Below are 21,461 nucleotides of genomic sequence, written 5' to 3'. Positions count from 1 at the left end.
AGTGCAGTGATGAGTATTAAATAATATATTAAATACTATTAAAGATATTTCAATACTATTTAAATATTAAATGGCATTAATTTAAATAATGTAGTTGATATTTTGTTTTACTCTGCAGACTTTCACTTCTCAGACAGAGGCTGAGATGCTATTGAAAACTTAATATTTTGAATAACTGTTGTTTTTTGCAATGTTTTCTTGACATTCCTTTTCCCATCCATTATAATGGCTCCCATTCGTTTTTTATGGGGTATCCTTTCTCAACTCTATGTCTTGCCATAATTGCTGTAAGTTGTGGTGAGCTTTGCCAATATGGAGATGTTATCTTTGTTGACTAAAGCAATTTTCTCTAAAATAAACATAAATTTTGTGGCTACCCAAGAACCTTGTTTGTGTACATTTAGAAAGAACTAACAATGTGGTTAGTTGGAAAGGTTTGGGAGCAAAGAACAATGTAAACAAAATTTTCTTAATTTTCAATGGTTAACAAAGTAACTTGGAAGAGTTGGCTTATGCCAACTTTTGAGTAACTCTTCCCTCAAGATGATTTAAGGTAGACTGACAAATCTGGTAATTTCGGCCCTTTCTTTAATCAGATAAAAATGTCTCACGGAGGTGTCACATTGAAATAAAGACAGTGGTGAACATCTGTGGATTTGATTCACCCAACATCTCCATAGTCCTTTCTTTTAGTATAACAAAGTACTTTTTCTGGATCAATGACTTGACCCAACTCTAACCCAAGATCCACATTGCTCTGATTCTGTAGAAAGACTCTTTCGCTCATGTTACCCTTGAAATAGGCTTCAAAACACTAGCTAAGCCTCACTAATCACAATTCTCACAATTCTTTTATTTTTTTCTTCTTCTTTACAGCCCCACCTGTGGCCTATGGAAGTTCTTGGGCTAGAGGTCTAACTGGAGCTGCAGCTGCAGGCCTATGCCCCAGCCATCCAACACCAGACCCAAGCCACAACTGCAAACTCCACCACAGCTTGCAGCAATAACAGATCCTTAACCCACGGAGTGAGGCCAGGGATCAAACCCACATCCTCACAGGTACTGTGTTGGGTTCTTAACCTACTGAGCCACATCAGGGACTCCTCATGATTCTTTTCTGCATCTCTCTCTCTATCTGTGGTACATCTCTTCCCTCTGGATTCCCTAAGATGATATGATGGAAGGATGGACCTCCCTGTGACCATTTCCCACCCATCTCTCAGTCACATGTGGAAACCTACCTGCAACAGGAGAGAATGAAGCTAGAGAGGAAAGCACAACCCGTCAACATACTTATTCTGTTTATCAGTCATTCATTCAACTAATATGAATAGAGTATCTACTAGGAGACAGCCCTAGGTACTTGAGGTACATCAAAAAAAAAAAAAAAAAAAGAAATAAAAATCCTTGTTCCCATGAAGCTAACATTTTTGTAGGGGAAGGAGCTAGAGGAAGAGATGGAGAGTTGGAATGCAAGGATAGAAAAATATTCAATGAACGCAATGAAAATTAAGTTATACAATAAACGCTACATTTAAAAAGCCAGATTAGAGTGGATCAGAACTGCCAGGTTCTGTTTACATAGTTCAATAGGATGTTCAGAGCATGGCTCCTTAAGGAGATAAGATCTGAGCAGAGATTTTAGGGAAGCTAAAATAATAATCCTGAGGGAGTCTTTAGAGAAAGCAAGGTGGAACAAGCAAAAAGGTCCAAAGCCAAGAAACAGATAGGAGACAATGCGCCTGAAGTAGAGGAAAAAAAAGAATAGTAGGGACAACCCTGGGGTGGTCTCTGGAGAGTATAGATCCTATAGAACCTCAGCTAGTACACCAACTACCAGAAACCATGTGATCATGTCAATGGGTACAGAAAAAAAACTGATGACATTGTCTAATGATTGTGATGGCTTTCTGCATTGTATACTGTAATAATGAGAGAGAAAAATGATAAAAATTATGTGACTATATATAGAAGCAACAGGGAAACGATGGTGCTAGTGGTTATAAATATGAGATCATCCGTATTTATCAAGAGCAAGATGTAATCAAATTCTGAATGTTTTTAGTCATCCTCAGATATTTTAGTGAAGTATTTACATTATATTTTTAGAAATCTTTAAAATGAAATCGCTGCAGCATGGTTGGATTTTTAAAGGCGAATCTAAACGTCTCAAACCATACTTCCACACTGACCAAAAAAATTGCTTTTATAATACAAGTTTTATAATACAAAGCATCTTAAGAAAAGAACAAATACCCACATTATTTTTATAATAATGTTGGAATGGGAACAGCTATGACTACGGTAATAAAGATTTGCGGGCCAAGATCTGTAAAACGGGATTAATTCCTGATGAAACCCAGTTTCTCCCTGTATTGGGCAAATTCAATTTTGTGAAATTCTTCCTTAAAGAGTGGAGTGTAATACTTGAAAAACAGAACATTCTGCATTACATTTAGTAAATTCACGTCATTTAGTGCACCAACTACCAACAAGCTAGAATAGAAATCTCTGAGAGGTTCTTATTTAAAAGGGGGACTTTTATCTTCAGACTTAGAATGGTCATTTTTTATTGTCTTTTTGGGGTCGCACCCATGGTATATGGAGGGTCCCAGGCTAGGGATCGAATTGAGCTGTAGCTGCTAGCTTACACCACAGCTACAGCAACGCAGGATCCAAGCCACGTCTGTGACCTACACCACAGCTCACGGCAATGCTAGGTCATTAACCCACTGAGCAAGGCCAGGGATTGAACCTGTGTCCTCATGGATACTAGTCGGGTTCGTTAACCACTGAGCTGCAACGGGAACTCCAGAACAGTCATCTTTCTATGTGGAATTCGAATGCATGTATACATATCAGACTGCACATTGCCATATACTTAAAGCCTCAGGCATTTCTTGTCACAAGATACATCTTCGATGAATCGTACAAAAATAATAACGAAGTTAAAAATTACCAAAATGCTTTTTCCTGGCTAGAGAGAATTAGGACTCTTTCAAGAAACACTGACATTTGACATGGACTTTGAAAGTCAACATAACTTGTGTGGCACATTTTTAAAAGAACTAAAACCCTCTGCATTTTTGTCTCCAAAGGGTGACCTCTTATTAGATTATGAAATTACATAGAGTGGTTTAAAAATCAATTTTGCTGTCCATAGTGCCTGGCATCCGCTGTGCAGCACCTAGGTTAAAAGTTCTGTTTCCTCGTATTGGGTTCATCAGAGGCCCTGCACAGAGCATTCAGATTCATATGCTGCCATCAGAGTGAACATTCTCATCTAAGATGCATATATGCAAAGTCTTTGTGATACAGATCTACAAAGGACCAAACAAATTGTGTGCGTGTGTGCGTGTGTGTGTGTGTGCGCACACGTGCATGCGTGCGTGCGCGTGTGTCTCTGTGAGGGTTAGGGCCTATTTCACACATGCCTTTGCAAAGGGTTCATCCTGCCAGAAATCTCCTTCCACCCACCCCTCGTTCAAGTCCGCCTTGACCAGCACCACTCAGCTTCATACACACACCTTCAAAGCTCACTTCAAATCTCTATCAATGAAGTTCCTCTTTCTTATGTTCAACCTTTTTCCCCACAGGAGGAGCTTTCATCCCTCCATGCTGCTTGGTTTGCAAATTCAAACATCACCACAGCCTGGGCTTGTAAAATGCATATTCCAGTTTCTGGAGGAGAAACGCTTCCAAGAGCAGGCACTGAGTCTCCCAAAATCTACCAACCACATCTCCCCTGAGATGATCAAACTCTCTTACCATAAACATGAATTTTTCTCTCAGCAAACACTGTTCAATCCCGCACTGGTGAAAGAGCACTTTTTCTATTTGCTGAGATTTACCCTGTGGTCTCGAGGCAATTAAACACTGTCACAGACTGAAAACACAGGCTTGTGTTCCTCCCAAATTCATATTTTGAAACACTACCCTCCAGGGAATGGTATTCGGAGGTGAGTCGTCTGGAAAGGAATCAGGATTAGACCAGGTCCTGAGGGTAGAGGGTCCTTATAAGAGTCACAGAAGGGTTTGCTTCCTTCTGTGTTGAAGACAGAGCAGGAAGACGGATATTCAAGAACAAAGAAGTGGGCATGGAATCTGCTGGTGCCTCTCCAGCCTCCAGAACTGTGAGAAATAACATTATGTTGTTGATAAGTCACCCAGTCGGTGGTACTTCATCATAGTGGCCTGGGCCGACTAAAACAGACCATCTACATTTGCCACCCACGTTATCTCTTTCCTCCGGAAGATTGGCATCAGCTTTGCTGAAGAAGGTCCTTGTCTCCCTCGTCCCCATCCACTTCTGAGAAAAAGGGTAAGAAATGTCTGCCAATCCATTCCATTATCTAGATATACATGTGCGTATAATCAAAAGAAGGGGGATTTTGTTGGGGTCATAGGTGTGGCTAGATCGTCAAGGACTTTTGTAGTTAAGCAAAGAGGTTTCATAGAAGCACTTGGGCAACAGACAGAGCTTTATCAGTTGAGAGATGATATAATTAGAAGGCCTTGACTTCCAGGCTCAAGTTATAGAGACATGTTCTAGGAAAGAAAGAAAAAACACTCTGATTTAATATGTTTCTTTCTTTAAAACCTCCAACATGGTCTTTACTCACCTCTGGGACAAAAGACATGGAGGACAGATTTCAATCCACTCAGATACACCATGTCCACTGTTAAATATTCTTTTTTATTTTTTTTTGTCTTTTTCGCCATTTCTTGGGCTGCTCCTATGCATATGGAGGTTCCCAGGCTAGGGATCGAATCCGAGCCATAGCCGCCGGCCTACGCCAGAGCCACGCAACGAAGGATACCAGCCACGTCTGCGACCTACACCACAGCTCATGGCAACCCCGGATACTTAACCCACTGAGCGAGGCCAGGGACTGAACCCGCAACCTCATGGTTCCTAGTCAGATTCATTAACCACTGAGCCACAACAGGAACTCGAAAATATTCTTTAAATAAAGCAAGAATCGGAGTTCCCATCGTGGCTCAGTGGTTAACGAATCTGACTAGGAACCATGAGGTTGCGGGTTCGACCCCTGACCTCGCTCAGTGGGTTAAGGATCTGGCATGGCCGTGAGCTGTGGTGTAGGTTGCAGACGCGGCTGGGATCCCGTGTTGCTGTGGCTCTGGCATAGGCTGGTGGCTGCAGCTCCAATTGGACCACCAGCCTGGGAGCCTCCATATGCCGCAGGAAGCAGCCCTAGAAAAGGCAAAAAGACAAAAAAGAAAGAAAGAAAGAAAGAAAGAAAGAAAGAAAGAAAGAAAGAAAGAAAGAAAGAAAGAAAGAAAGAAAGGAAGGAAGGAAGGAAGGAAGGAAGGAAGGAAGGAAGGAAGGAAGGAAGGAAGGAAGAGAAAGAAAGAAAGAAAGAAAGAAAGAAAGGAAGGAAGGAAGGAAGGAAGGAAGGAAGGAAGGAAGGAAGAGAAAGAAAGAAAGGAAGGAAGGAAGGAAGGAAGGAAGGAAGGAAGGAAGGAAGGAAGGAAGGAAGGAAGAAAGAAAGAAAGAAAGAAAGAAAGAAAGAAAGAAAGAAAGAAAGAAAGAAAGAAAGAAAGAAAGAATCTAGAGAAAGGCCAGAAATTTTGGAATTGGAAAGACCTTTAAGTAAATTAATATCTTTGACTTTCTACTACAGATAAATGCTTGATATCTATAAAATGGAGATTCGGCTACTCACTCCATAAAATTGCTGTAGGGTTAAATTAAGGGGAAATTTTCCTTTCTTCTCTTTTGTTTACTTTTAAAGTTAAAGGGAAAAGGAACTTTAAAACAAAACAAAACAAAAACAACAACAACAACAAAAAAACAGCCTAGGAGGAACACACACACTTTTTATCTGCTTAAATCCAAGTCAAATGTAACTATGTCACTTTTTTATTTGTTTGCCTCATGTTGCTGTCACGTTAGAGCTCAGAATTTTCCCATAGCCATTATGTACAGCAACTGCATTCCCTGGGGGGTTTTCCTTCAAGTTATTATAGACATTTTAATATGACATGCTTTTAGTTTGTACAGTGTGTTTCATGCAAATCACATCCCCAAATACTATGCAGAATTAAATAATTCACTTAGAGAATTCAATAATACATAACAAGAATGGGAAGTAGGATTTGGGAAATATTGGCTAGACAGAGCATTGAAAACCTGTGGTTGTTAATAAAAGAATTAACTGTGGTGAAGCAAAGAATTCATAGGGAACAAAGCAATTGCTGCAAAATGTACAAGGTGCATGAAGATGGAGAGATGTTATAAATGTAATATTCTTTATCTAGATGACAACAGAATTAAAGTAATGTACAACAATATAATGGACATGAAAATCAGAGGAGAGATTCCAGAGGCAGAAATTAAGGAGTCTGCAGCATGTATAAGGGAACGATGGAAATTCCTGTATCCATCACTCTGAATGCTGGATATGCTGTGTTTGTGAGATACTCTGGAGGAGTAAAGCATCTGCTTCCCCAGAAGGAAATGAATGGTGGAAGCAGCCATTCCTGCAGCGGCTTGAGGTGTTGTCATAATTCATGGAAAACAGAGGATTTGGGTTCCAAATACACCTGACTATGAGCACTCTTTCCATCAGTATTGCTTGTTTATCTCTGGAAGAGGGAGTTAGGCTTGTGTTTTAGATTTTTCTCATCTGCAAAATGCTTATATTTGCTTGTAACTAATGTGCAGAGGGGAAGATCAAATCTCTTTGACTCCTGGTCTAATCCTAAACAAACTATTGCTGGATAGCTATTCTTGTACTCTCTTCTCACTGGTTTCCCTGGCACTGAACATACTCTGCTCAGTTGTGGTTTTTGTTTTTTGGTTTTTTTAGTTTTCAAAATTAATTTTATTTTTCTGTTGAAGTACAATTGATTTGCAATGTTGTGTTAGTCTCAGGTGTACAGCAAAATTCTTTTTCAGGGTCTTGTCACTTGTAGATTATTGCAAGATATTAAGTTCCCTGTGCTGCATAGTAGATCCTTGTTATCTATTTTACATATAGTAGTGTTTATATGTTAATTCCAAACTCCTAATTTATTCCTCGCCCCTTCCTCCTTTGGTAACCACAAGTTTGTTTTCTAGGTATTTGAGCTATTTCTGTTTTGTAAATAAGTTTATTTATACAATTTTTTTTAGATTCCACATATAAGTGGTATCATTTGATATTTGTCTTTCTCTTCTGTCTTAATTCTCTAGGTCTGTCCACGTTGTTCTAAATGGCATTATTTCCTTCTTGTATTTATTCAATCATCTAATGATTATTGAGCTCTCACATTATTTTGGGGACTGTTTTCTGAAGTCAAAGCATGGGGTCCTAGTCTGAGAGAAACGATATCCTTATAAGAAGAGGAAGAACTCAGAGCCCTCTCTCTTTCTCTGCCTACACAGAGGAAAAGCCACATGAGAACACAGTAGGAAGGTACTATCTACAACCCAAAGAGATCAGCTTTACCAGGAGCCAACGTTGCTGTCACCTTGATCTTGGGCTTCTAGGCTCCAGAACTGTACTGAAATAAATTTCCGTTGTCTAAACCACCCACCCTAGCATTTTGTTACGGCAGCCTGAGCAGACTAATACAGTCATCTAAGGAGACAAGCAGTGGTTAGTATAATCCAATAGTCAAGTTGCTGAGGGAGCTGCAACATATCACGAAGACATTGGATTACATGTTAGCCTCCTGTCCAGAGGACTAGAATTAATTGTAATGAAACAGACCTTTGAGAAATCCAAAGATACAGAAGAATTGCTCTGATCAACCTTCATTTTTACGGTAGAAATCTCCTGATCTCCTCCCCATTGTGTTGGTCTGAAGCCACTGTGAACAGACTCTGAAATCTTTCTAGAAAACATTCACGGAACAAATGGAAAACTCCATTTCACAGATAACGAGGCTGAAGCCTAGGAGTAATCTGTCCCAAAGTCACAGCATCAATAAGTAGTAAATGTCTCCTTATCTGTTAGCCTCAGGTGACAAGCCTGTTTGCCTGTTTGGTCCTGTTTCCATAACCCATGACGGTTCACAAGGTTCTGACTGTGGGTTGACACTGATCACTGATATTTCTCACTCATAGACATAAGAGCGCTTTTATGAGATTCCAAGTCATAATCAGATTGGGGTGATCCCAGCAAAGCCCAGACACCCATTTTTCAGACTGAGTTCAACTTAACCAAAAAAACAAGGGAAAATAGATTGGGATTCACGTAGAAAGGAGTCAAGTAAAAGAATGCATACTCTGAAGTTTGGGATTTTTCTCTGTTCTATGTCCCAATGTTATACTTAAATGTGAGTGGGGCATCTCTGCTACGACAAACCTTTGACAGATGAAAAAAACATGTATCATACTTTGTTGAAGCTGCCAAATTGACCCATCTCCAAATACAGAAACTGAGGCCAGAGTGGCTATGCCTCTTCCAGAATCACATAGCTACCTAAAATCATTATATTTATGGGCATGTGTCTTACAGGAAAGGGATCTTGAAAAAAGGAAAACAGTATGAAATTTTTGTTTTGCTTGGCTTTTAATTTAGAATCAGCGAGACAAGTCGGCACATAAATCACAGGGAAAAAAATGCATTGAGGAATTTCTATGTACCCCACAAAGTATTTCACTTAAGGAAGCTTAGCCCAGCAAACAATTTAGTCAAAGCCCAAATTTAGGAATAAAGCTCACTAAACTATACAGCAATAATAACCCTAGATTTTCTGCAGACATCTCTGCAAACCTCCCTTCCCTACCCCCGGTATCTTCACCCTCCCTTCCAGGCTTGAAGCCACATTGCAATCTAAGTCGACTGTTTGTTCTTACAAATCTTATTTCATAAATTGCTGTATCTAACATTTACCTCAATTTAAAGTGCATGACATCGACACTTCCCTGTACCTTCCAATTTTGCAATTCTTTCCAAAATAGCAATCACATTTTTCCAGCAGGATATGTTCCCTTACAAACTCCTGTTGCTGATTGTCTATTTTCTATTTCAGCCAATACGCATGCAGAGCTCCTCTTAGTCCTTCTTTATTTGTGAGCTAAAACACTGAGACTGAATTTACTACTCAGTCAACCATGAATCCTTCTGGGAATGAAGAAAAAAAAAAATCTGCTTACCCAGAAATGCTGTGCCTTCCAGCACCTCTGGGGATAATTCCTATACTTTCTTTCCAAGAAAGAGATGGTGAGGGAAACACCAGTGACTTTCTACTTTTAGAAATTATATCAATCAGTCTGGCATTATAAATTTTTGTTTGTCCTGCTTCAGGGACAAATCTGACCTCATAGCGCCCAAACCCTCACCTTTGGTGAACTCTGAAGTCAACCAGTGTGTGACTCACTCCAGGGGAGCTTAAGTTGGTGGGATGTAATTTAGTGTTTCTCAGCAGGAAAGAAACTAACCAACTTTTTATGTCAACACACTAGTCCCCCAACAAAGAACTCAGTCAATCAACTGATTAAAAAGTTCTACCTTAAAAAAAATTAACTGAATAGATTGTGTGTGTGTTTTCATTTGACTAAATTCTTTCTAATTTATCTTTGTTAGCAGTGATATTTTATACCAAATGATGTGAAGAGATCAAGGAAAGAAAATAATAACTCAAGTTGCTGCTATGAACACTGTTCTAAGATACTTCTATGTCCATTATCTGACTTAATTTTTTAAGGATTTTCTCAGAATATTTATTAACCCCTTTATGTGCATACATAAAAGTTGATCGGCCAAGAAGCTTAGATGAGAGCTGCATCAATTAAGTGGACCTTCAAATAATCCTAAATCAGTTTTATAATCGTTGCCCATTGATTGCAGGGCACTTTTCTTTTGCAGAAGATAGCCGTTCATATTTACAGTCTGAATGATTTAAAAGTGTGTACTCAAGGTCGGTGATTCTCAGCTTGAGGTGATTTTGCACACTGACCCACTCACCACAAAAATATTTAGCAATGTCTGCAGATAATTTTGGTTTTCACAACTATGAGGGGTGCTACTGGCATTTGGAGGGTAGAGGCCAGGGAGCCTGCTAAACATCTTACTTGATGGCCTTCTACAACAAAGAATCATTTAACCCAAAATGCCAGTACTACCTAGATTGAGAAGTTCTGCTCTATTTTCTTTGAATTTTAATTCATTTAGCACACTTTTATTTAATACCTGTTTTGCACTGGATATTTTGTTATGATGTAAGACAATAAATCAAAGACAAAGTGCTTGAGCTCAAGGATTTCACACTCCACTGAGAAGAATAAAGGTAATGTGTAGTTGTTGGGACCTCACAAACGCCAGGCACTGTGCTAGAAAGCAGTAACACAACAGAGGCCAATGCCTGCAGATACAGCCCTAACCTCACTGAAATTACCATTTTGTGAGAAAGACAGACATCAAATAATCACTGTTTCAAAGGAGAGGTACTAAGACTATTTTACTTGAGGACTGGAAAAGGTTGCCCTAAGGCAACTGACATTTAAGAAAGTTCTAAAGTCTGAAGAGGGATTCACAATCTTGGAGAAGAACATCAGAGTATGTATGAAGGGGTGTGAACTGGAAGAAACTGAAGGAAAGATAGAAAAGCAGGTGCTGGAGTTCCTGTCGTGGCACAGTGGTTAACGAATCCGACTAGGAACCATGAAGTTGCCGGTTCAATCCCTGCCCTTGCTCAGTGGGTTAAGGATCCGGCATTGCAGCGATCTGTGGTGTGGGTCACAGACGCAGCTCAGATCCCGAGTTGCTGTGGCTCTGGCGTAGGCCGGTGGCTACAGCCCCAACTAGACTCCTAGCCTGGGAACCTCCATATTCCATGGGAGCGGCCCTAGAAAAGGCAGAAAGACCAAAAAAAAAAAAAAAAAAAAAAAAGAAGAAAAAAAGAAAGAAAAGCAGGTGCTGAGTTTAGGCAAGGGCCAGGTACAGAATTGTGATAAATGCTATTCTGCCAGAATAAGGTATTCCTAACCCGGACTCATTTCTTTTCTTTCTTTCTTTTTATTATTTATTTATTTATTTATTTATTTTTTATCCTTTTAGGGCCACACTCAAGGCACATGGACGTTCCCTGGCTAGGGGTTGAATCAGAGCTGCAGTGCCCGCCTATGCCACAGCCATGGCAATGCAGGATCCAAGCTGCCTCTGCCACCTCCACCACAGCTCACAGCAATGCCAGATCCTTAACCCACTGAGCAAAGGCAGGGATCGAACCTGCATCCTCACAGATACTAGGTTGGGTTCGTTACTGCTGAGTCACAACGGGAACTCCCAGACTCATTTCCAAGAGAAATTAATATCAGAACTAGGATTTGAAAGCTGGGTCTCAGTGAATTAGGGAGGGAGAGAAAAAAATGCAGGCAAAGGAAATGGAGGTTAGGGGTGGCATGGCTTGCTGGAAGAATGACAAGGGTTCAGATGTCTGAGCAGGTAAGTGTGTGGATGACAGGAGTGGGAGGGGAGGATCTAAAATAACGAGGTCTACTCCCCCCGTTTCTTTGTATCCTGTCCAAACACGTGAATGGTTTAAAATGACATCTTATTTCCCCTCAAGGTATGTGATGCCTAACAGGCCCTTCTTTATAAGCTTTATGAATTCAAGGAGCCTTAACCTCAGGCCCAGGTAGCCCTTGTCCCAGCAGGAGCCTAAGTTTGATTGATGAAGGGCGGTCTTAGCCAGACCTTTTCCAGTCCCCTCCGCCCTGCCTTTCTCTTTGGTACCCTGCATTACTGATTGTACTTCCAGAGCTTCCAGCTCTATTTCACTAAAAAGTCCCAATTCACCTCAGCCTTCATGCCTTTGTACCCTCACTCAATTCTGGGCTTTGTAGAGTCCAGTGGCTTTTTGATTGCCGGTGTTCTTACAACACTTTTGGCAAATCACCCAGCACCTCCCACAAGCAGCCAGCTCTTCACAAACAATGGGGGTGCATGAAATTCAATTCACAACACTGCAGCTTACACATTCCAAACTCGCTGAAGAGATAAGCCCTCCAATTAATGATCTCCCGGTGTAATTGCTTTCCCTGGCTTACCCTATTTGCTTTTGATCACGCTCTGTTACAAATTCCCTCACCTGCTTATGCAGGGAGTTCCTTTCAAAGGGAACCCGTGGGGGCTAAAGAGGGTGGGCTGGGTATTCAGACGCACAGTGAGATGGTTTTAAGTGGATTTTTGACCTGTCATCTCTCCACTTAAGCCTCCCTGCATCTTGTATCAGGACTACCTGAAGTCTTCTTCCTTGCACTCCTCACTGTGCTCTGAATATTAGTTGCCTCCTTTGGTTCCTTTTATTCTCTCTTTTAAGAGACAGTCTGTTTTGAAAAGGATTGACTCACCCATCTCAATGTGAATACCTCCTACACAGCCAAAGCCAATGCGAAGACTAATCAGTCTGATGGTTGATTTCCCCAGTGACAACGCAATCTAGGATGTCAAGTATTATAACGTAGTCATCTGTTGCCACATCTTGGGGCTCTGTGTGTGGCGCATCGTAGGAGTTCAGTAAATATTTATATCATAGTTATACAGATGAATATTTAATAATGACACTAAACTTAGTTTGAGGATTTTAAAAGAAAGTGAAAGGAATGAAATTGTGAATAAAAAAGACACATGTACAGAACGCAAATGGGTTAGAGACAACATCAGAAGCCAGAGATTCTGACTTAAGAAGGCTGGTGGGGGGCTCTTGATTCAGCAATGCTCAAGAGTCCTGCTGCCCTTGATGTGAATGGTAGTGGACAGCTCTCTAAACTCTGACAACACTTGTGTAAAGAAGATCTCTGTTCCCAGAGTCAGAAACTCAGGTCTCAAGGCTGGGACTCAAGTTCAGTTCCACTCTCTGCTGGCTGAAAATGACCTTCCCACATCCACAGCCCCTGCCTGTGCTAAAGGAGAGTGACAACAGCATCTATCTGCCAGGCTAAAAATGAGAGGCAAAAGAGAAAAAGCATGAGGAAAGGCATAAGAAAATGATTCCCAAACTGCAAAATTAGCTATAGTTGTTAACAAAATAGAGTGGATTAGAGTCCCTTAACATGAGACGGATGACTTAAAAGACATATTCAGGTGACAGGAAAACCCAATATGAGCTGATGATTCAAACAGGTTGTCTATTACTTACATTTTATTTTATTTTATTTTGATGTTTATAGAAAATGTCTTGAGATGGACCTAATGGGCTAAAATAAAAGAGATCAGCATTGGAAAATATATGACGTGTCGTAGCCTTCTTGATATAGTATTTATTTGAGTTTACCGGCTATAATCTGAGCTGCATTAAATGCTTAGTGTCTGCATGTTGGTAGGATGTTCACTTCACTAACAATTATTAGGGGTCAGAACATGTTATTTATGTCAGAGCATAATGATTTCTCAACTCACTTTCTTCAATGTCTTGGGTGTTTCTTTGCATGGAAGTGTGATTATCCCTGAGCAATTGCTCTTTCCTAAACAGTCGGTAAATGGAAAGAGATAAAGAAAATATGCCTTTATTTCCTCTTTGTCAAATTAGCTGCTGGATAGTCACAAGGGGGAGCTGATACATTATATAAATGAACTGAGTTTCCTACAAAAATGCATTCCAAGATGGCTTTTACGTCTGTCACATGGTATCCATATGGACTAATTTTGTCCAATCAATTCCTTCCTCTTGAACCAACACTTTATTGAATTCTTTCAATTATGCAGGACTGTACAGGAGGGAGGGATGTGAGTGAGGGGAAGCCAAAGATGACTAAATTAGAGTCTTTGTCTTCCAGGGCAGAGCCTTCCCCAAATCTGACGAATAGAATGGGAGACTTTAGACGCATCTATTCCTGATCCAAGACTAATCCTTCTTTGGCTTTATTAACATTGAAGAGAAAGGCTGAATTTTCAAAACCTAAACTAAGGGAGGTCAAAAAGAGGTCACCTCAAGATATTTGAAGTATAAAATTAATCTGATTTTCCATGGATTCCGAAGCTTCTCACATTGAAGTGATTCTCTCTACATATGTAACATCTCCTATGTATGGATCAGAGAAGTCTACACCCTTGCCTCAACATTCAAGGTCATTCACTTAGATTTCCTTTTTCAAGTTGCCTTGGCCATATTTTTGAAGTTCTCTCTCTCTCTCTCATCAACCACAGCAGAGTAACAAGATACAGAAGGTAGGGCAAGCTACAGAAAGAGAAAGGTGTAGTTTTGCTCAAAGAAGGGAGCCTGAGAGTGGGCTGTTTTCCAACACTCAGAAATGAATTGTCCAAGGAGATACATGTACTGACCAAGCAAAAGACTTTATTGGAAAAGGGCATCAGGGCAAGAGCAGCAGGGTGAGAGAATTCAGGAGAACTGCTCTGCCACATGACTTGCTTGCAGTCTCTGGTTTTATGGAGGCAGGGTTATTTCCCAGGCGGTCTCTGGCCAGTTATCCTGCTTGTGCCCATATCTGGTCTGACTCAGGGCCCTTCTTGGGGGTGCTCATCTCTCAGTCAAGACGGATGCTAGCATGAGGTTTTCTGGGAGGTTGGCCGGTGTCTCCTCCCTTTTGGGGGCCCTTCCTGAGGTCTCTGAGTGGCAGCACTTTGTTCCTTATCAGGACCTCCTCTGGTGAGACAACTCAATGCAAGTGCTTATTGTGTCTGGCTGAAGCAGACGGTTTCAGTCAGTGGTTCCCTAACATTTTAATCAGAGCATTTTTGAATTATCCTACTTCTTAGGGTGACCCAGGAAATGGCCTTTCTTAGGCCTCAGGTTAGGAGAAATTTCCCCTGTCCTCCTATGAATTTAAAAGCACTATATTTTTTCTCTCATAATGCGATTGTTCTCATTACCTTCTATGATAGCGATTTGTCCAGCCCTTGTCTATCCTCGAGTAGATTTTAAACTTCTTATAGCCTGAATCATAGTCCAGATCATCTCAGTTTTCTTCACATCGCCAGGCACTGTGTTTTATACAGGCCAGCGACCACATATACGGTTGTTGCCCCAAGTGAAGGGGGGGGGGATAAATGACACTACAATATCCTGAGAAAACTCCATATTGATGAGAAAGCTCCATACACAGAAGCAAATCTGAAGAGTTCCTGCACTTCATGACCTATAGAGAAACATGTCTACCTCCTCAAGTCCACTGTCATAACAGGACTGTCGTTTGCTTTCACAATGGAATATCTCAGCATCCAACTCCTGGAACTAATTTGTCTGAGTTTGCAATTCTAGATAACAGTTCACTGAAGCTTCATTACTACATCAGTAACCTAATAATAAAAAAAAAAAAAAATTAAGATCGACCGTAGGAGAACTTGAAGTAGTCTGTCACTTCAGATGAGCTATGCTATCATTAACCTTTAAGGTCACATTAGCTGTTATTGAAGTGTCACATATCACTGTGTCAAGATTAAATTAGACAAACTATTACCTCATTATTGTGCTAACAAATCTCAAGCCTTTCTGAGTTAACATTGTACAGAATGGAGACTTCCTTAGCTAGTTTACTAATACTGCACGGATTTAAACTATTTAGACATAATGTATGAAATCAATTTGCTAGATGGAAAAAAAAAATATTGGAAGCTCCTTTCAATTATGGTAAAGTCTTGAACAGATCTGGGACTAAATTACCAGTTGGCATTTAATTTTAAGGCAATGCATTGAGTAAAAGTTGATGCCTATTGATTTTATTCTGGAATCCTTTTATTTTAATGTCAGAATTTCTGAGATATAATAAAATAAGTTTATACTTTACCTAAAGAGAATACATGCCTTTGAAAACATCAAAGTAAAGACAACTTATGATATGAAAAAAACAGCCCGCTCAATGCCTTGTTTTGAGAAGGTTATTATCCAATCAATATACTAAAATATGGTGTACGAGTTGTCACAAACAGCTGGCTGGAAGTGTGGGTTAATTCCAGGTTTATGTAACGGCTGGGAGAGAGCCAGGACGGTATCTTTCCTCAATTCACCAAATATTAAGTCTTACAACAATGGCTCTGGAAGGGACTTTAGAGATCAGCTATTCAAATCCTTGCCATTTCATGAGTGAGGAAACAGGTTCAGAAAGTTTAAGCGATTTGCTCAGAGTTACAGGACTTAAAGCACTATCAGGCAGCAGGACCACTATGTCACGCAGACTGCCAAAGGAAGAAACTGCAAGGGAAGCTCCCACTCTACTGTCTCTAAAACTTGTGAAAAAGAAGAATTTGTCCAAATCAACTGATAGATATGTTATGGAGTGGGAGATAAGGAAAGTTTTGTGTTTATAATTAAACATCTTTAATAATAAAATTAATTTCTATTTTATAAAAGTGCTCTGTTATAATTGAACCTATACAGAGAGACTTATCTTCAATGAGTACCCAGCCATTCCAGAACAATGAAAGCTGTACTTCTGACACAACTACAAATTATTTTTGGCCATATTTAATTTTAACACATAGGAATCCTTTGTTTTTCTCCCCCATCATTTTTATAAAGTAATAAACAAAATACAGTACAATTTAGTATTAAAATCACATAATTAAATATATCTTTGTAAAGTTGCCAGAGTAGAACTATTGACTGATAACTAGTGCCATTATGGAATATTTTTAACTTTTCACATGTGGTTTGGTTATAGCAAGGTTGGAATTCAGTATATGAAGCCCAGTTTGCAGCTATCAACCTCCAATGTATAAAGGAATGATTGTTCAAGACTTGAAAGTATTAAAGTTAATAAAAACCTGTAGTATGGTAGAGAACATGCTAATAAACTAAGCCTAATATCACTGAAATCAAATTGAGGATAAGCTTACCAAAGACTTCTAAAACGTTTTTCAGAAGCAATGACCCAAAGGGTAAAATGAATAGTAGCAGAAGGAACAGAGGGCATGTGTTCTCCCTACATTTCTGAATAGTGTCCCTACACTGTCTGGATGAGATGGAAATCACAATGCCAACTCTGGAAACCTAATATTTTATATATCACATTCCAGGGGAAAAGATGGATGCCTCCAAATATCTGGATGTTGTTTATATGCGGAGCTTTAGTTTGTGGTAGCCTCCTGGGCTGCCATGATGGACAAGGTAGATAAAAAGTGGGCAGAGTTCCTGCTCTGAGACCATTAGCTCATCAAGCAGAGCAGTTTTGTTTTTATTTTTACATTTTATATTTCCAAGGAAATTTTTAACTTATTGACAGCAATTCTAACTGAGCTAGACAAAATGTGCAATGTTCATTTGGATATTTTATTTTCCATTTGGATGTTAGTAATCATAGAGATGGCCAAATGTGCTAATCAGACCAAGACTGATCACGAGCATCTCAGATGATTCTTTTTCAACAATGTGTCTTGTGGCAAGTAATTATTTATAAACTACGAATTCGTGGTTAAAATGCCGAGGATAACAACTTTCTTGTGCAAAGTGGCATGAAGTATACAATCTGAAAAGCATTTCTTTTTCATGATATGCTTTCATGCTTCAAAGTTATTCACTTCCTGAACCAAACCACCTGCTGATTATATTGATAAGAATAGAATTTTCCCCCTAAAGGTAACGATGGAAGGAAAATTGCATTTGTAATATAAAGTCCTTTATGAGCTGAGACCAATAGTTCCATATTCCCTCATGCTCTTATGCCCCACATTTAGTGCCCTTTGCCTGCTCCGCTCCTCTTTCCCACCCACCACCGTAGTCCATCCCCCCCATCCCCCATTCTTCCTTGCTTGATTCATCCTTCTACATGGAGGTTCTTAACATCTTCGTGTATGTTGTAGACTCCTTTGGCAGGTTAGTGAAGTTTAGTTTTACCCTACCTCAGAGTAATAAGCTTAAACCCATATTAAACATATAGATGATTACAAAGGAAGCTAGTTATTAAATTTTTTTAAAATAACAAATGCAATAAGACATATATATATCTTGTTATGTATGTATATATATATAAACATATATACAAAATCCCTTGTATTAACATATTAAATAGCAAGATCTTGCAGGAAATCTAATGACTACCATAATATTCAATTAGTGGTGAGTTGAATGATATTTTGCTATATCAAAAATAACTATAATATCAATAATTGGCCACAAAGTCACAAATCTGTCAATACCAAAAATCTTTTGAATAACCACTCTCCACATCTATAACCATCTTTTCTCAGTACTCTGAAGATAGCATATGTTTGCATCTGCCAAAGAATTTTGTTCGGTGTATTGCCATGTTTACCATTAATTTCATTTCATGAAATATTTACTTTGAATACTTGACATAAATATGTTCTCGTTGACAAAATTCAAACAATGAAATAAAGACAAAAACCCTGTTGACCATCTGACCCCCCTACCCCACCACTGCAAATCACCCATCCTAAATCCCATTCTCTTCTACTAAAGTAATAGCTATTTTACGTTTTACTTGCATTCTTTTAGATCTATACTTTAGGCATTTACACATGCACACACACAAACACACATTTACATACATAAATATATGTATGTATAAGGTGTTAGGTGTGCATGTTTTAGAAGGTTTTAATAATGAAGAATAATGTAACAAATTCCCATAATGCAAACATTCAGAATTAATATCTATTAATACATATTCAAGTTTTTTCAAGGAAGGATGCATTAAAGGTAAAGATATAACTTCTTTCAGCTCTGAGATCCCTCCAATTTGATTACCCTGTATACTATCTGAAACTTCAAGAAAAAAGACATAATAAGTTTGGTTCATTTGTACACATTAACTATATATATATGTATATGTAAAAAGATGCATGAAATGTTTAGTTTTATGTACATAAAATACATATTTGATGTATGTTTAATGTCCATGGATCATGTCATACTGTATATAAAATTCTTTATCATGTTTTTTTCCTCTCAGTTATGTTTTGTACATCCACCCATTTTTCCATTTAGAAATCTAGTTTATTTGCATTGAGAGTATCATATGGTGTCCCATATAACTATAACAACATTTTATTGAATCATCTACCTTCTGATGAGTATTTTGCTAGTTTACACAACTTATCTATTAAAAGCAATGTTGCAAAGAGAATGCTCCTAGTATTTCTTTACAAATGTGAAGAAGTTTTGCTTTGCAGAATTGGAATATATGAGCTTGGATGTACTTATTTTTAATTTCATCAGACTATGTCAAGTTACAATCAAAGTATGTCTATTTAGGAGTTCCCGTCGTGGCGCAGTGGTTAACGAATCCGACTAGGAACCATGAGGTTGCGGGTTCGGTCCCTGCCCTTGCTCAGTGGGTTAACGATCCGGCGTTGCCGTGAGCTGTGGTGTAGGTTGCAGATGCGGCTCAGATCCTGCGTTGCTGTGGCTCTGGTGTAGGCCAGTGGCTACAGCTCCGATTCGACCCCTAGCCTGGGAACCTCTATATGCCGTGAGAGCAGCCCAAGAAATAGCTAAAAAAGACAAAAAAAAAAAAAAAAAAAAAAAAAAGTATGTCTATTTAAATTCCCAGGAGCTGAGGAGGATGATCTTACTTATTTCTCCAAATGTTTGTTACTCTCAGATTCTTTTTTTAATTTCATGACATTACTGTAATATTATTGAAAAAAATAACATATATCTGAATAGTATAAATTGAATGGTTTTGACTTTTGTATACGCATATGAAATCAACAGTACAATCAAGATGATGAATATTTCTATCATCACCAAATTTTCCTTGCATCCATATACAATACATTCTATATACCAGTCCTGTCTCCAGGAAACAACTGACTTGTTTTCTGACAATATAAATTAGTTTTTCTGTTTAGAATTTTATACCCATGAAACCATAAAGTGTAAACTCTTTCCTAGCTTGTTTCATTCACAGTAATGATTTTGAGATTCATCTTCTGTGTATAAGTAGTTTATTCTTTTTAGAGTTTAAGTATCAATTCACCCATTGATGGATATTTAAGTGTCCAGTTTGGGGACATTACAAATAAAGCTACTGGTAACATTCATATAAAAGTCATTATTCATACATATATTTTTGTGTTTCTCTTTCTCACTGTAAATAACTAGGAAGAGAATGCCCAAGTCACAGGTAGGTGTACTTTAATGTTTTAAAAAATAGGCAAAATATTTTGCTAAGTAGTTGTACCATTTTATGTTACTACCAATAGCACATGATAGCTAAAAATAGGCAAAATATTTTGCTAAGTAGTTGTACCATTTTATGTTACTACCAATAGCACATGATAGCTAAAAATAGGCAAAATATTTTGCTAAGTAGTTGTACCATTTTATGTTACTACCAATAGCACCAGTTGCTCCAAATCTTTGCCACTTGGTACTTGGAAGGCTCATTCTCTTTCATTTCAGCAAATCTAAAATGAAATGATGAGTTCCCATTGTGGCTCAGCAGGTTTAGAACCCAACATAGTGTCCACAAGGATGCAGGCTTGATCCCTAGCTTTGCTCAGCAGGTTAATGGATCCAGAGTTGCCACAAGCTTCAGCATAAGTCATAGATGTGGCTCATATTGGATCTGTCATCACTGTGGTTGTGGCATAGGCCAGCAGATGCAGCTCCAATTTGACCCTTAGCCTAGGAACTTCTTATGCCATGGGTATGGCCCCAAAAAGAATAAAAAGAAAAGAAAAGAAAAGAGATGGATGTGTAGTGGTATCTTATTGTGATTTAATTTGCATTTTTCTGATGATGGTATTAAGTGTATTTTCAACTGCTTATGGGCCACTTAAACATCTTTTGTAAAATGTCCAAATCTTATGCCTAATTTATTACTGAGTTGTAAACATTCTTTCTATATTCTGGAAACAAGTCCTCTGTCTCACATATGTATTGTAATTGTTTTCTACCAATATGCAGCTTTTAATTTCATCTAAGTATTTCAATGGCAAATTTTATTTTTGTTAGATCCAACTCAACCTGACAGCACTAACAGCCTGAACCTAGCCAGAACACAGATTGGGACTTGAACCCACAGTTTTAAATTAGAATCACTCACCCTATGTCTGGACTCACTGAGGTTCAGGTTCTTCATGACTCCATGCAGAAGGAATTCAGAGAGAGACAAAGTGATAGGCAAGAAATAGATGTATTAAGGTAGGATGCCTGTGAGAGGCACAAGCTGTCAGGGCACTGAAGCTCTGTCCCGAGGATCTGGCGGGCTAACGTTTTATAATCCAAGGTGAGTGGGGGCCAGAAAAGACTGCCTCGTCCTTTCTGGGAGTAGAAGCTCCTCCTTGGTATCCAGTAGGGCATATATTCAAATCAGCAGAAGGGTGGTCCTCAAACTCCTGCCCCAGGTCAGAGTCTGAATGCAGGCTTCATCCCAACCCCAACCCAAGAACCTGAGGCTTTTTTCATGTCTCCATTAGTCAAGCAAGCCGACCTTGTTCTGATGGCTTTTGGGGGCAATTTATTAACTTACAGTGATATCAACATCCTCTAGGTTTCCTTCTCTATGATCCTTTATTGGGACTTCTAAAACTACCTATGCCTATTCCATTTCTATCACAACTAAATATATTTTTCAGATTATA

The 21,461-nt window shown here is 39.0% G+C and overlaps 1 protein-coding gene across 5 annotated transcripts in view; it reads right to left on the bottom strand.

The window, feature by feature from the left end:
• Window positions 1–21,461, bottom strand: part of LOC106504595 (uncharacterized) — a 666,799-nt gene that overhangs the window by 113,826 nt on the left and 531,512 nt on the right. Inside the window, exon 7 of one of the 5 annotated variants that reach the window (XR_014812189.1) lies at window positions 851–4,548. The exons of the other annotated variants lie outside the window; for them this stretch is intronic. The gene's annotated coding sequence lies outside the window, so the exon portion shown is untranslated. Of the gene's footprint in view, window positions 1–850; window positions 4,549–21,461 lie in introns of those variants that run through there. 5 annotated transcript variants of the gene reach the window in all.

Source organism: Sus scrofa, chromosome 8, assembly GCF_054392235.1.
Source record: "Sus scrofa isolate SSC_HxYL_T2T_F1_AM1 chromosome 8, Sscrofa_HxYL_maternal_Yorkshire_Landrace_v2.0, whole genome shotgun sequence".
NCBI lineage: Eukaryota > Metazoa > Chordata > Mammalia > Artiodactyla > Suidae > Sus > Sus scrofa.
Note: the sequence above shows the minus strand (reverse complement) of the source record. Positions and strands in the feature narration are given on the sequence as shown.